Here is a 16,439-nt window from a genome sequence, read left to right on the forward strand (position 1 = left end):
GGGAACCAGAGGGTTGCTGGTTCAAGTCCCCGTACGGAGTGTAGACTGATACCTGGAGAGATGCCAGTTCAACTCCTGGACACTGCCAAGGTGCTCTTGAGCAAGTCACCATACCCCCCAAACCAGTTGGGTGCTGACATCTCTCCATGAATAGGTCCTGAACATGTGTGTATTTATTTCAGGCCTGTGTGTAGTGATTTAGATAGATTTAGAACAGAGTGTAAATTGTGATTTCCCCACTGGGGCTCAATAAAAAAATTTAATTCATTAAATTAAACAAGTAAATGTACTGATTATTGGTGTGTATCTATGATTTTAACACTAAAATGTTTTATAGTATAACTGGTAACAGACTATCTCTGCATTCCCTGCTCTCAGGATTCTATGTTTGATTTCTGATTGGTTACCTGCAGCCTGTTGTTTTGTGTTGTTCTGTCCTTACAGAGGTGTTGAACTGTGAGTGAACACACATCAACAGTGACGTGCATGAAGAATAGCTCTCAGTCTCATCCAGCCCATTGGGGAGAGAGATATTGAATCTGGTAACTGAGGTATTGATAGATCAGAGTGAGTGGCGAGTGTGAGTCTGAACGTCTTGTATCCAATGCTGAGGGATGGTTGTCGGAGGGGAAATCGATCCAAATCGCTGAGGTGCAGCTCTACACCTCACTGGCCTCTTGTCGTTTCTATCCCTGTCTTTTCTTTTTTGCCTTTATCCTGACTTTCCTGGCCTCAATGTGTCTTCATCCCCTTTTCCATTCATCCCTGCTCCTCTCCTCTTTTCTCTTCCTTTTGTCTTTTCTTGCTAGTGTAGCACACAAAACTTTGGGTGGTATGTACAGTGGTGGAATGTAACTAAGTGAGTTTACTCAAATGCTGTACATAAGTACAAATATGAGATACTTGCATTTTACTCAAGTCTTTTCTTTTCATGCCACTTTCTACTTCCACTCCACTACCAAGGGAAATATTGTAGCTTTTACTCCACTACATTTATCTAGTCTCGCTCTGCCAGATCTTCCTCCACAGCGCTGCAAAAGAGGGTCTGGCTAGTTCACACAGCATTCCGGGATGGGGGAAAAATGTGCTCTGGTTTATTGGCATTTCTTTAAACCAATCACAATCTGCATGGGCGGCGCTAGGCTCCGCACGGAGCCGCTGCAAAATAACCTCGGGAAGGAACTTGTTTTGATAAAACGTGTACGTTTAAAGGTTGTTTTAGTCGTGCAACAGAAAAATCAGATTGGACAGATAGTCTAGCTAGCTGTATGGATTTACCCTGCAGAGATCTGAGGAGCAGTTAACCATAGTCCTCAGAAAGAGTTTAGAATGCCAACAAAAAGAAAGCGGAAGGAAACAGACTTCGTTGAAAAGAAGGACATCCGACAGAATTTCTTGCGGCACCGGAGCAATCCTGGAAGTGGAACGTCGTGGATATAGTTACTACTGTAGTTACTTTACAAATTAATAGTTTTGCACACAAAAGACATGTAGTTTATTCAATACGATGTTGTCTTGTAAATTAAACTGCCCAACATTATAACGGGCCACAAGTCCAGCTGAAATGATTAGCCGATTAAACACTTAGTTGATTGACAGAACGGTTTTGATTGTTTCCAGTTTCTAAAATGTGAGGATTTTTCTGCATTGAGTGCTTGTACATTTTCCTGATAATACTTACATACTTTTACTTAAAGGCATAGGCGCCGATTTATGTTTTCCTCCGTGGGTGCTCACGGGCGCACGTAGTCAAAAAATGTTTGCATTTTGGAACCTTAGGAAATGGACAGCGGCCGACACGAACACACACGCCTATTGACTCGATAATAAAGCCGTAAAGTAGGATATCTTTCACCTCAGGACAGCACCACTTCTCACAAATACCCCCTGAATACACTGTGAAAAAGCCCGGTCTCGGGATACAACACAGGGGTCGTAAACTTCAAACAAACACTAGAGGCCCAGGATAGGCACCAAAATATAACAAACCACTCCAGCCAATCACAACATGGTTGGGGGAGGGGGTGGGGTTAGTGACAGTTAGTCAGTTAGTCATGACAGTTACGGAAACATGGGGCAAGGGGAGAGCTTGCTCTGTTTTGTTTTTAATTTACTTGGAACATCAACAGAAGTGACCATGCAGAACTCATAGTGCACCTTTAAGTAGCATTTTCAATGCACTCGTAACAGAGTATTTTGACAGTGCGGTAATAGCACTTTTACTTAAGTAAAGGATCCGAATACTTCTTCCACTTGCTGGTAGTATTTGTGAATCAACAAAAAAAAAAGAACAAAGGCCATAGTTAGTGTGCCTTGTGTGTGTGTGTGTGTGTGTGTGTGTGTGTGAACAGCTGAGTGCAACAGAGAAGAGGAGACGAGAGCAGAAACACAGAGATCACATGATGCAACACACGATTATGTAAATGATCAAGTATCCTAATCTAATGCAACAAAACATACACATACCCTTGGTAGGGTCACACAATATAAGGCAATGTAACGTACTGTAACACAAGGACATGTAACTAAGAATATAAAAGAGAACAGGGGAGTAAAAGGAAACAAAGAACAGAAGTTGCGAGGGTGCACTGGCCCAGAATCTAACGTCCCTCCTGGCTGTCTCGCAGGAAGCGGCACATTACTGCCGACTGAACTCTAAATGTGCGTACTCTCAATCTCCCACATGTGCATATATAAAATTGCACATAAATGTGCGCGTGTGAACAGCTGAGATTGTCCTGCTGCATGAGTAGGGATGTTGAGTGAGCACGGAAATGCAATGAGCTCTGAATCAAGACATTTCTGTGTTTGTTATGTCAACTAGAGAATATTGCACTTGATAAAAATAAATGGCTTCATATTTTCTTAGGGCTGGGCAATATATCAATATTATATCGATATTGATGTATGAGGCTAGATATCGTCGTACATTTTGGATATCATCATATGACACAAGTGTTGTCTTTTTCCTGGTTTTAAAGGCTGCATTACAGTAAAAGTGATGTCATTTTCTGAACTTGCCAGACTGATGTAGCTGTTCTATTATTTTCCTTGTCATTATATCCACATTACTGAAGATTATTTATGAAAAATATCATTTGTAAATATTTTGTAAAAGCACCAATAGTCAAACCTACAATATCGACATTGATGTATTTGTTGAAAAATATCGTCATATTTGTGTTTCTCCATATCGCCCAGCTCTGTATTTTCTAGCAAAAAATACCATCTCTATTAAAAAACAAATTGGGGGTGTATGAGAAAATCAGGAAATCATATATATATGACAATACACCCAATAGCTGATATAATAATACAATGTTGAGATATTTCTGTGTGGGGAAGTGCAGCTGGGGGAATATATATATATATATATATATATATACACACACACTTGTTAAACAAAAGTTGTAATGTACTACCTGTGAGTGCAAAAAATCAATGAAGAAATTTCCTTCCTCCTCTGTAACAACTTTCATCAGGGTTGTAAGCAACGCTGGCGGAGCAGGAATGGAATGGTTGGCCCCCTGCTATGGTCCACACAGAAAATACCTTAACATTGAATTATTATATCAGCTATTGGGTGTATTGTCATAACATGTTGGGCAGACATTCATGGTCCCCAGAGAATAAATCCTTACTGACTTTGGTGATCCCCTGACTTTAACTGTAACGCCAGATATACGCCAGTAAATCTCCATTTCTACTCAATGGATTGGCACTAAATATTGTGCAGAAATTGGAGGAGGACTGTGGTTTTAAGGTGAAATGTCTCAACAACTACTGGACATGAAACTTGGCACACACATTCATGTATCCCTAAGGATTAAGTGTAAATGATCCCTTCACTTTTCATGCAGCACCATCATCAGGTCAAAATTTTAAAAAAATCTTCCAAATCACTATTTGATGACCATCTACCTGCAGAACAACATTCCCATCAGCCTCAGCAGTACTTTGTGTTTTGTTGTAAATTCTAATCGATTAAATGTTAGCATGCTTAACTAAGATGGTGAACATGGTAAACATGATACATGGTAAACATCAGCGTGCTAGCATTGTCATTGTGAGCATTACAGTATTAGCAGCTAACATAAGTGTTTGCCGAAAAGCGCTGTGGTTCGACACTAAAAAATGTTTAGGGGTAATTTGATAGATGGTCACAGACAAATTCTGCACATAAGTGGGTTTGAATCCAAATGAGATGGGAGAGGCGTTACATGGTAACAAAATAGGAGCTGGTATAGAGAGGCGAAGACCCTCCTCTTCCGGTGGACCACCATGGGACCTTATTTCAAGAAAAAAAATGTACGGTAGAGAGATAAAGTTTTGTGTCCAACCGCCCAGGGAACTACATCTCTCGTCTCGCACAACCTTATACAGTCTATGCGCACAAAATACGCCACCCGGTTTGCTCGCTAGCTAGCTAGCTAACTAGCTTAACTATGCTCCACAACACATGTAATGTTATCTTAACTGATTTTATCCAGCGTCTTTTTAATAAGCAGAGAAGCGAAAGAACGAGCTAGATCCGTTGTTCTTGTTAGTAACGTTACTTCCCGGCACAACATCACTAATGCGACTTTAGGGGTCTTTCTATTTTCGTGTTTTCACCATGTTATACTTCAACAGTGTTACGACAAACTGAGACTTTTTTACACGGCTAACTTTTAATTTTTTTTTTTAAACAAAACATACAACTCACGATACAACTGAGACTTTCATGAATTGGAAAATTATCTTTTAAAATTGAGGAACATCATAGGCTATGTGTAATTCATGGCTCAATACAAACAGGATCAAATAATTACTTGTCTCTGCCCATTTACTACCGTACATATTTTTTTTCGAAATAAGGTCCCATGGTGGTCGACCGGAAAGGTGCAGATTGTTTTACTGGTTCAGCCAACTGCTCTTTGTTTTGGGTGCTAATATGTCATTTTCTTTAAAAAACAAAAAACTGACATTTCTGAACCTACAACCGTATACAGCTGCCTTCACCTCAACTTTTCTTCCTTTCTACATACCCTCATCGCCTGTCCCTCCCTCTCAACCTCTTTCTGCTCTTTCACTCACTCCACACCATGCAGTAACCCCCCCCCCCCCTTCCCTCCCCTCTCTCCTCCTCTATGTCTTTCCTCTCCTCTTCATCGTGTATCTCACCCCCAGGGTACAGATCAGCACTCCTTTCCCCAGCTCCATTTCCCCTTTAATCTCACTTTCCTCCTGTCTCACCCTTCTCCTCCTCTCCCCTTCTTCTCACCTCCCTTTCATCCTCCCCCCATCCCCCTGTGTCTTCCATGTGTCTGGCATTTCCCAGTATGTGTGTGTGTGTGTGTGTGTGTGTGTGTGTGTGTGTGTGTGTGTGTGTAGGGTCAATGGTTGGCCAATCACGTTTGACTGCGACTATGTTCTGTAATCATGACACATGCTCTGCTCTTGTCAGGGTTTTGTACGTCAGTGTGGTTTTTCACGTTACTCCAAGAACACACATAAACATAGCTCTGTGTGTGTGTGTGTGTGTGTGTGTGTGTGTGTGTGTGTGTTGGGCTGCGTTGTGCATGCAAATGTTTCACCTCAACAGATCGAAAGCTAGATCAGCTCCCAGTGTCTTGCACCTGCTGGTTGCTATGGAAACTGGGTATCCTCTCTGCGTCACCTGTGCCCATGTTTGGTCTGGTTTCCTGCTCCTTCCTATCAGCTTTACCCCTCTCTCTCTCTCTCTCTCATCCTAATTTCCTGCCTGTGTCTCTCTCCCTCTCTCTGTAGTGCAAACCACACATGCCGAAATAAAAACACACAGATTAAGTACTGGACACAAACTGCGGCCCTTAAGTCGTTTGTTAACCAAATGCATTAATAAGGATATTTGCATAAACTGTACACTAAGCACAATCCGTGCCGAACACACACAGAAACACATCATACATACCACATTAAGACAAATTATGAAAAAACGCATGCATCATAAGAAACATAATGTTACCCAGTAATGTTTTTAAACAGAATTAGCTAAGCTCTGATTCACCATTTGAACAGATGCGTCGTTCTTTATGAATCAGCAATGAAACAGTGTGGCTCACCAGGCCAAAAGCAGTGATAATTCATCCTCAAAGGGACTTGTGAATAGCGACCCACATGGGCAGTAGACCTGCTGCAATCCTGGACTGGGATTGTACAGCTCTGATGCTCCGATCTAACTTTTCCTTCTCTAATATTGTGATACCCAAACTCAGCCTCCCTTTTTCCCATATTTAAAATCTGTTAAACCTTTCTCTGAAGAAATGGCTTGATGATTATTCTGTGTGTTAAGATGTGAGACTGTAACTGTTACTGTTACATAAAGGACTGTTTTAAGAGCTGGATATATTACGATATCCAGAATCTAAGACGATATCTAGTCTCATATACCGATATCGATATAATATTGATATTGCCCAGCCCTAGACCGTTTCTTGGCCGGGACGGTGACTTCAGGGTCTCAGCTCTCTCAGCAGGGCTCAACCTCACACTGACGACAAGACTTTGGGAAGACCTGATCCCAAGAACATATGAGTTAGGTAAGAGATAATTTATAGCGAGCCGGTCATTATTGCGAATTAGAACCCACGACAGGGTGATGCAGGAATCAGGTCTTTAGTCAGCCTGAAGGGGTTCAATTCGCAATAGTCTATATCGACAACGGTTCATTTACGGGATAGTTCTGGCACCGCTGGAAGTTCCGCCTGATTGTCCCTCACTTTTTCGCTTTCTTTGTGTTAACTTTGAACGGATCGAGCAACATCAACCGGAACGTCTGAGCAACGCTACATGCTGAAAATGGCAAGTTTTGAGGAAAATGTGGATCGTGCAACAAGGCAGGCCTGCTTTGTTCATTCAGTGAATGATTATCATGATATGTTTACAGCATTTATTCTCTAACTGGGACGTTTTGGGACCTATCGGTGGGGATTTGAGTAAGCTAACCATGGAGCTAACTAATGTTCTGTTTGCACTGTTGCCATTAGCTCTCATTAGCCGTTAGCAATCCCTGTTTTCTACACACTCTCTCTCCCTTTGTGATCCGCTGGTCGGCTTCCAGCTCCATATGAGCACAAATATTGATTGAAAAAACGATTATAATGATTTGAAAATCATCATTTTGAATTATCAAAAGTCTATTACTAGAACGCTGTCCATGGCAGCGGTCTGTTATACAGAAATAGCAGACAGCAGAATTGACCAATCAGAATCAAGTATTCAACCAAGCTGTGTAATAATTAAATGTAACGTCAATGTCAAATGACAGTCTTTCTATGTAATGTGTTAACAACTTTTTTAAAGTGCGGAAAATGTCAAAATCTTGCTTAGCAAAAACCACTTTGTAGTAAAGTGACTTTTAGCTAACGTTAGCTACGTAACTGTGAATGTCACTTGCAAAACTTCTAGATAGAAGTCTTTTCTGATTTGAAGCCCGTATAAACAGGACACCATTTGTCTGTGCCTTCTTAAATTGTTACAAATCGCGGCTGGAAAATAAATCAATTTTACGCTATTGTTAAGGTTTGGTAAGGTTTAGGCCCAAAAAACGACAACTAGGTTTAGGGAAATCATGGTAAGAAAAGTACTTTGTCGGGGCGGCCTCTAGCTCACTTGGTAGAGCATACGCTCTACCAGGTAAGCTAGAGGCTCACCCTAAAATCCCTAAAATACTTTTTTTTTTTTTTTTAAATAAGTACCTTGGTAAGGTTAGGGGATCATGTTGCTCATGCTTTCAATAAAAACAATGTTGACTCGCGATTGGAAACAGGAAACAAACTGGTCTCCTGGTTAAATTCCAATGTATTGTTAACCATATATCCACCCTTAGTCGCTCTGTAATAACGTTACCTGACTTCCTCCGTTGCTCCTGTCATAATTATTGCAGATACTAGAGATATTTGTCATTTAAACATAAACAAATGTCGCTTTGGGGAACTTTCTGTCGTTCTTCTTGTGAGGACATACCAACTGTAACTTTTCTCTGAATTTTTTCTACTGTATGTCACGTCTGCCCCGATACCCAATATGCCTAATTAGGTCAGTATCTGTGCTGATACTGATCCAACAGATTGGATCAGTACATCCCCACTAAAAGACTATTACGTGCACAACACAACATACCCCTTTTAAATTGCCTCGCAGACAAACTCGAGATGAAGTTTTGTGCAATTGTGCTAAGTTACTACTTGGCAGACGCTGACGCAGCTAATAAGGAAAAGTGTAAGTCTTGGCTATAGCTTGCGATATCTGCACACAGCGAGACTTTGACACAACTTCACCAGAGGTTGCCAGATTAGTTTTGGACAGCGGGGCGCCAGGTATCAGAAAGCAGAGAGAGACCGAAAGAGACAGAGAGGCAAGCAAAGGCAGATAGATGAGACGCCAGTGAGAATAACAGCAGAGAAGAGAGAGAGAGGGAGATGGAGTGTATAAATGTGAAGCAAGAGGGGGGAGGACAAAGAGCCTCTACTGCAGTGAAACATCCCCGACCAGGCTGACCCTCCTCCCCTTTCTCCTTTTCCTCTACCCTCCTCCTCATTGATTTGGTGGTGCAGTAGCGGCAGCAGCTTACCAAATCTTCTCCCCAACTTCAAGCTCTGCAGTGGCTGCCCTGCTTTGGGAAAACACCTTTTTTTTTCTTCCTTTCACTGCTGCATACACTCCTCGTGCCCCCATCCCACTGCCATGCCTCCACTCCAACATTTTAATAATCGCTACACCCTCCTTGACACCCCTTCTCCTCTGCTTGATACTCCCCGACGCAGCGATGACAGGCCAATTTTTTGGAATACACACACACACGCACACGCACACGCACACACCGAAGTTAAGAATGTGTAGCTATTGTATTACACTTGTGATCCTCATTGAAAGTATCAAACACAATTAGCCATGGACAGCTTCTCTTTACAGATTGGGATTGCCTGCTAACGTTAGCTACAGGTTCAGAACATTAACGTTAGCTAGCAGGCTAACAGTGTTTGCCTAAACTAGATCTGGCTCTATCAAGGCTGCACTAATGAATTATGAATCACTGCAACACACACTGCAACACACACTGCAACACACACTGCAACACACACACACACACGTACACGCACATACACAGACAAACACACAGGTTTGTGGCACTATCTTTGTGGGGACCCGTCATTGACATAATGTATTCCCTAGCCCCTTACCCTAACCTTAACCATTACAACTAAATGCCTAACCTTAACCCTTATCCTCACCCTAACCATAACCTAATTCTAGCCCTAATCCTAAAACCAAGTCTTAACCCTCAAACAGCCCTTTAAACTTGTAGGGTCCAGCATTTTGGCCCCACAAAGCTGTCGGGACACCACAAGTATATTGGACTCCTGGTTTGTGGACCCCACGAATATAGTTAAACAAGCCCACACACACACACACACACACACACACACACACACACACACACACACACACACACACACACACACACACACACACGACTTCAGCTAAATCTCACCTCACCTTCTATTGTGTCTGACTTGAAAAACAAGCATTTCCACTCTTGACCGACCATAACCCCCATGCAGCTCCGGTTTTTTAGTCACCTCACTCTCCTCCTCCTCTTCTGTTGCTCACATTATTCCCTGTTATCCTCCACAGGCTCTCAGGGAACAGACGTTCAGCCACTGCGACTCTCCTCCAACCTGCAGCACATTTTTTTTTAAATCTTTACAGGCATACAGGATAAATGCAGGAAGATATGAATATTCAGGGATGATTGGTGTTCGGGTTAATTGTAGAATACAGCGAGAACAATGTGTGATGTGATGTGCACAGCTTGAAGGGAAATAATGCTAATGAGAAACATAATCACAAGTTACAAAAACTCTTCAGACTCCTCATTAGGCCCCTTGATGTTTTACAAGATAAATGAATCCCAATGTCTTGTCTTGTCTCTGCGATACAAAATCTGAAAATTGTACTTCCTATCAAAATAAAATGTATGCTGTTATGAAAGTAAAAGTATCCAGGGATCTGAAAATGATTTTGACACTCATGTGTTGATGTGTGAGTGGCAGGAAGATGTCTCAAAGTTGCCCTCTCTCCATGTCACCCTCTTTTACATAACATTCATCTGTATTATTTATAGGCTTATCAGAAAGCCCTGCTGACAATTCCGTATATGACATTTATATTTTATGACTGTGTTTCCTGGTTGAAGTTTGATTAAAATGTCTTCTTGCTCAGGAATCCAACTACTGCTGAGCGATTGGCCACTGAGGAGGCCTTAATCAACAGGGAGTGCATGTGAATAAGTGTGTGTGTTTGAATGAGAGAGAGAGAGACTGAGCCCATCTCTCCTTTTCCTTTTTTTTTTTTCTCTAAAAGGACTGAGGGAGTCAGTTTAGGGAGGGTGCAGATGATACTGCAGTATAAAACTGAGCCAAATGCAAAAACATAACAACAGCTGTTAAACTTTTCCACAACAGTGGTCATGTTGCAGCCAGCTTGTATGAGCACTTTAACACATTGCCAATCATAATTTAAAAAGTGAGTGTTGGCTATTTTTGTTAATTCCATGTAATAAAATACAGTTTATTTGTGTATTCAGTTTAGGACATTAATGACCCCCAATAGGAAATGTGTTAATAACAAGAGGCAGTTAATGAATAGGGAAGAATACATTTGACCTGCATTAATTGTGTGTGTGTGTGTGTGTGTGTGTGTGTGTGGGCTTGTTTAACTATATTCGTGGGGTCCAGTATACTTGTGGGGTCCTGACAGCTTTGTGGGGCCAAAATGCTGGACCCCACAAGTTTAAAGGGCTGTTTGAGGGTTAAGACTTGGTTTTAGGATTAGGGTTAGAATTAGGTTATGGTTAGGGTGAGGATAAGGGTTAAGGTTAGGCATTTAGTTGTGATGGTTAAGGTTAGGGTAAGGGGCTAGGGAATGCATTATGTCAATGACGGGTCCCCACAAAGATAGTGCCACAAACCTGTGTGTGTGTGTGTGTGTGTGTGTGTGTGTGTGTGAAATCGCTAAGGCCTATACTCTTTCCTTAGGTGTGATATAATGTTGTGATCTGTGAAGCAAGTCTATACAGTCATGTGAAAAAATAAAGGACACCCCTGCTAAAGTTGACTAAAAAGAGGAATAAAAAAAATCATCTTTTGGAAATTGATCTTAATGCCTTAATTAAAAAAATTAGGAAAAATCCAACCTAGAGATTGGCATGGGGTACTTTCCATAAAATCATCTCTCAATGCAAATCAAACCAGCTATTAGGCTAACTGAAATCAAACCATGCCAATCTCTAGGTATGGTGAAGGGTATGTGATGATGTGGGGGGGCTATTTGAATTCCAAAGGCCAAGGGAACTTTATCAGGATGCATAGTATCCTGGATCCATGGAATAACTGGCCTTTAAAAATAAAAGTCTGCCTGCCTCTATGGGAATTTAACATAGGGGTGTACTTACTTATGCCCCCTGTATTTTAAGGAAGAACATTTATTTATTCACGATACATTATTCATTCACAAAGAAAATTGGTGTCCTTAAAGGTTGGATTGTTCCTCAATTTTTTAATTAAGGCGTTAAGATCAATTTCCTAAAGATGATTTTTTTATTCCTCTTTTTAGTCAACTTTAGCATGGGTGTCCTAATTTTTTACTGTATATATTGAAATGATACTTTTGGTGTTTACTTCCATAAAACCCTTTCCATGTTAGCTGGACTTCAAGCCAAGTTTTGTTTTCAAAGTATGATGATTATTTGAAACCACTGAAGTTTCATTTTACATTTAAATTGAACTTAATATGTCCTCGGTACTGCAAAAAAACCCAGAAAAAACAACGAAAAACGTGTGTGCTTGAAGTAGCTTGAAGCAAATTATTCAGCCTTGTAAGTACTATCTGCCATAACCCATTGTGGCTGTATGTTCATTACTCTAAATACTAGAATATCAAACATTTTGTTTTCATCTTGAAATTAGCGAATGGCTAAAATGAGACACACTTATCCTTTTACAGACAGTGAAACATTCTTCACTGAGTATCTGTTGGTGTGATTCTTTGACATTTTTGTGTTAATTATGTTTTTAAGGTATTGATGTTCATGCTGATGAAAGATACCGCAGACTAAAACAACTTCATAATTCTACACTGGGGGGGAATTACTGACATTGTTGGGTCTTTGTAAATTATAGAGTGTGGTCTGGACCTACTCTATCTGTAAAGTGTCTTGAGAGAACTCTTGATCATGATTTGATACTATAAATAAAATTGAATTGAATTGAAAGCCAAAATAAAATGAGGCTGAAACTACTGTGGTTTTAGGCCAATGGCACCCCTCTGGTTTTTATGATCACTGCCAGCAACACTAATGAGCTGTTTTTAGGGCAGAGGAAAACGTGTATTCCTAAAATTGAAAGAAAACAGGCAAAGTAAAGCCAATGTATCCCTTACAGAAACAGCATAATGAATTACAACATCAAAGGGTTCAGTATCTTAAGTGCTCCCATTATGCTGACCGTGGAACGTGTTTTAAAATCACTCTGAGTTCAACAACATTGTGGGTTTGATTCCTATTATACAACATTTCTTCGGTAACTCTATAGAAGGAAAAAGATAGATAGATAGATAGATAGATACAATGAAATGTATGTAAATCCCAGTTTTACAAAGGAAGATATGTATTGTATCTGTTTTTGGGGATTTTTCCCAGGAATTTGGTCTATTTATCTGAGCCGAGAGCTACTCCTCTGTTTACCACCCAGCGTTATTGGTCTCACTATGAAATTCAAATCAATATCCTCATAATAAAAGTCCCAGGCCTGCAGCAAATTGGAATCTATAGCTTGGAAAGCTAAAGAGATCTATGGCACTGCCAAGGCTGCACTAATGAATGATGAATCACTGCAACACACACACACACACACACACACACACACACACACACACACACACACACACACACACACACACACACACACACATATTTTCTCACTCAGTAAACCTGCACAGGTACTTAACATCCACAGAAAAACCACAAACATAAAAATGCTTACACACATACACACATAGTACTGTGTATACAGTACACACATACACATACATGAAGTCTGGTTGTGTTACATACAGTATAGTCACTCAGGCTTGCTGTGAAACATGACTCTGCCATTAATAATGGATGCTGAACCAGGATCTGTGCAACGCCGCCACTGTTTCAGTAGACACAGCGTTTCCATACGCCTGCTACTGTGTTTACAGTTATTGGCTCTGTGAGGAAACAGAGACGCCATGGGCACTGATTCCTTCTCAGCATGAAATTACAGGAAATGGATTTTCTTTAAACTTGAAACTGTGAATATATATGTTGTCAAGTTATGGACATGTGCTGTATTCAGTATCATTGATAAGATTCATTGAATTCAAAATAGAAAGGCTGACTACATAACAAATTATAATTTTCCTATTGCAGTACTGACAAGTAAGTTGCTAGGGAAACTGTACCTAAACTGTAATTTAGGAATTTACAATATTGATGTACAGTGTAATGTATCTAAAGTATGTGTGTGGTATGTATTATAAAACAACAACAACCTTCTAGCTAGCAAGATACACAATACACGTGTTTGTGTGTGTGTGTGCTCGCATACTGTATGCAATTATTGGATTATACAGTACACACATGTTTGAGCACATCTGTGTGCATGCATACTTAACGTAAGTGCCACTATAATAGAACGTAATAATAACTTACTATAATGTGGTATGTGGTTATGTGGTATGTGGTGTGTGTGTGTGTGTGTGTGTGTGTGTGTGTGTGTGTGTGTGTGTGTGTTTGTCTCCCAGTGGGTTGTTTTGGGAAGTGAAGGGTTGGAGTGCTAAGTGCTGAGTAAGCGGTGCAGGACCAGAGCTGGGAAACTGCAGTGCTGCTGGCAACAACACACACTGATCTGAGCTCAGACTGAGGGGGGGGGATGAGAGAAGAAGAGGAAAAGGCTTGAAACTGTAAAAAAAAATCCCCTTGAACCTACATCATTAGCATGTACTGTATCTACACTCGTATTTAAGCACATGCACTCCCAATCACACAGACAAATATAACTAGGGCTGCAACTAACGATTATTTTGATTGTCGGTTAAACTGTCTACCATTTTGTTGATATTTTCTCGATTAGTTGTTTGGTCTATAAAATGTCAGAAAATGGTGCGAAATGTGGATCAGTGTTTCCCAAAGCCCCATATGACGTCTTCAAATGTATTGTCTTGTCCAAAACTCAAAGAGATTCACTTTATTGTCACAGAGGAGTGAAGAAACTAGAACACAATCACATTTAAGAAGCTGGAATCAGAGAATTTGTAATTATCAGACCGATTATCATAGTAGTTGCCGATTAATTTAATAGTTGACAACTAATCAATTAATCAAGTCATCTTTGAAGCTCTATATAACACATACTGCTTGGTTTTCCTCATATGAGACACAGCAGAGCCTGAATGATGTAACCATACATACAAATGGACAATGACACTGGCCTACATACATACAGTACACATACAAATGCATAGGGGAACAACACAAACACACACATACAGCACTACCACACACATGCATACACAACATAAACGTAGTGTATTCACATTGGAAAACTAATATCAAGTCATAGAGCCTTAAATGATGATAAAACAAACATTCCGATATGTAAACAGCCATCTATATTAAGAGTATTTATTACAAGGATAAGCCCCTTTAGATAAATCATCTCATTTTCGAGGGGTTCCTTAGGAACAGAAAATACAAAACACAAAATATTCACACACACAGACAGCACTGCCAAGCCTAACTACTCCATCACCAACTTACTCCCCCCCCATAAAAAAAACTACTAAAAAAATAAAAATAAATACAAATATACAAGCAAATACACAATAAGTTTGCATACATCTCAATTGCGCTGCTTTTTACAGTGTATGCATGAACGGGCGCCAGAAAGGAGGAGAACAGTAAGAAAGAAAGAAAGAAAGAAAGAAAGAAAATCAACATGAATCACGTGTCATATCTCTATTTATTCTTTCAAATAGAGCAGAGATCTTCGACAGGGGGTCCGGGACCCCTGGGGGGGTCCTCAGAGTTACTGTTATTGTTACGTTTTTCAAAGATTAAAATGTCTTAACTTGGATCCAACATATTATTAGCCATTATTAACCCCATTGATGATAGTCTAACTGGCCTATAGGTAAGGTAGTCACTAAGATAGCCATCCACAGATACAGTTAACCCTAAAGATTCACTGAGCCACATGTATATTTAACATTAAAACATGATTTAAAAAATCATGCCAACGATTATTATTCAAATTGCTTTGTATTCTTTGCACACAAAAAATGTATGTATAAAGGCTTTAGGACGCCCTACACGTTATTGTAGGTTCACTTTAATATGCAGCTTAATTTTATACAATATATGTAGTAGGGGGTCCCTGATCCATCTCTTCTTTGGATTCAAACACTTGGAAGATCCCTGAAATAGAGTCACCTTTCGTATGGTCTCGCTTTGGGAGGGTCTGGCTATTCAACACAGCATTCCGGGATGGGAGAAAAACGTGCTCTGGTTTATTGGCATTTCTTTAAACCAATCGCAATCGTCTTAGGCGGCGTTAAGCACCGGGCAGAGCCACAGTGCCTCTGCAAAATAGCCTCGGGAAGGAACTTGTTTTGGTGGAACGTGTACGTTCAAAAATTGTTTTAGTCGTACAACAGAAAACTCAGATTGGACAGATAGTCACAAATCCACCGGAGTTTAGAATTACAACACAAAGAAAGAGGAAGGAAACGGACATCTGGCCGAAAAGAGTGAAATCCGGCGGAATTTCCGTCGGCAACAGAGCAATCCCGGAAGTGGAACGTCGTGGATATAGACTATGCTGTCCTACACGTTATTGTAGGTCCAGTTTAATTCTATACCATATATGTAGTAGTGGGTCCCTGATCCATCTCTGTTTCAGTTAAGGGGTGCTTGGACTCAAACACTTTGAAGACCCCTGAAATAGAGTCATGTTTTGTACAACAGTACACGCAAGCACACATACTGCCAGACCATAAAGGCCCTGACAGACACACTGCGTCACGGCCCACAATCAGAGCTGCCAGCCTTGTTTACTCCCTCTAACCTGTCTGCCACTTATTGTGCTAGAAAAGCCCTTGTCTTCTCCTCCGCCGTGCTCCCTCCCCATCTTCTGAGTCACCCACCGCTGCTCGCTCTCCACCCCCATCCCCCTCTCCTCTCCTCTCCTCTCCTCTCCCCTTCTCTCCTTGTGTCCTTTCGCCTCCCCCTTCCCTCGCTGTCAGTCCACTCCTTCTCTCATCTCTCTCGCCTCACTATGAACGGCTCTGCTGGGGTTTTCGGGGATGTTTCCCACTCTCTATCCACTTTCACT

This window comes from Sander vitreus, chromosome 18 (genome assembly GCF_031162955.1).
Source record: "Sander vitreus isolate 19-12246 chromosome 18, sanVit1, whole genome shotgun sequence".
Taxonomy (NCBI): domain Eukaryota; kingdom Metazoa; phylum Chordata; class Actinopteri; order Perciformes; family Percidae; genus Sander; species Sander vitreus.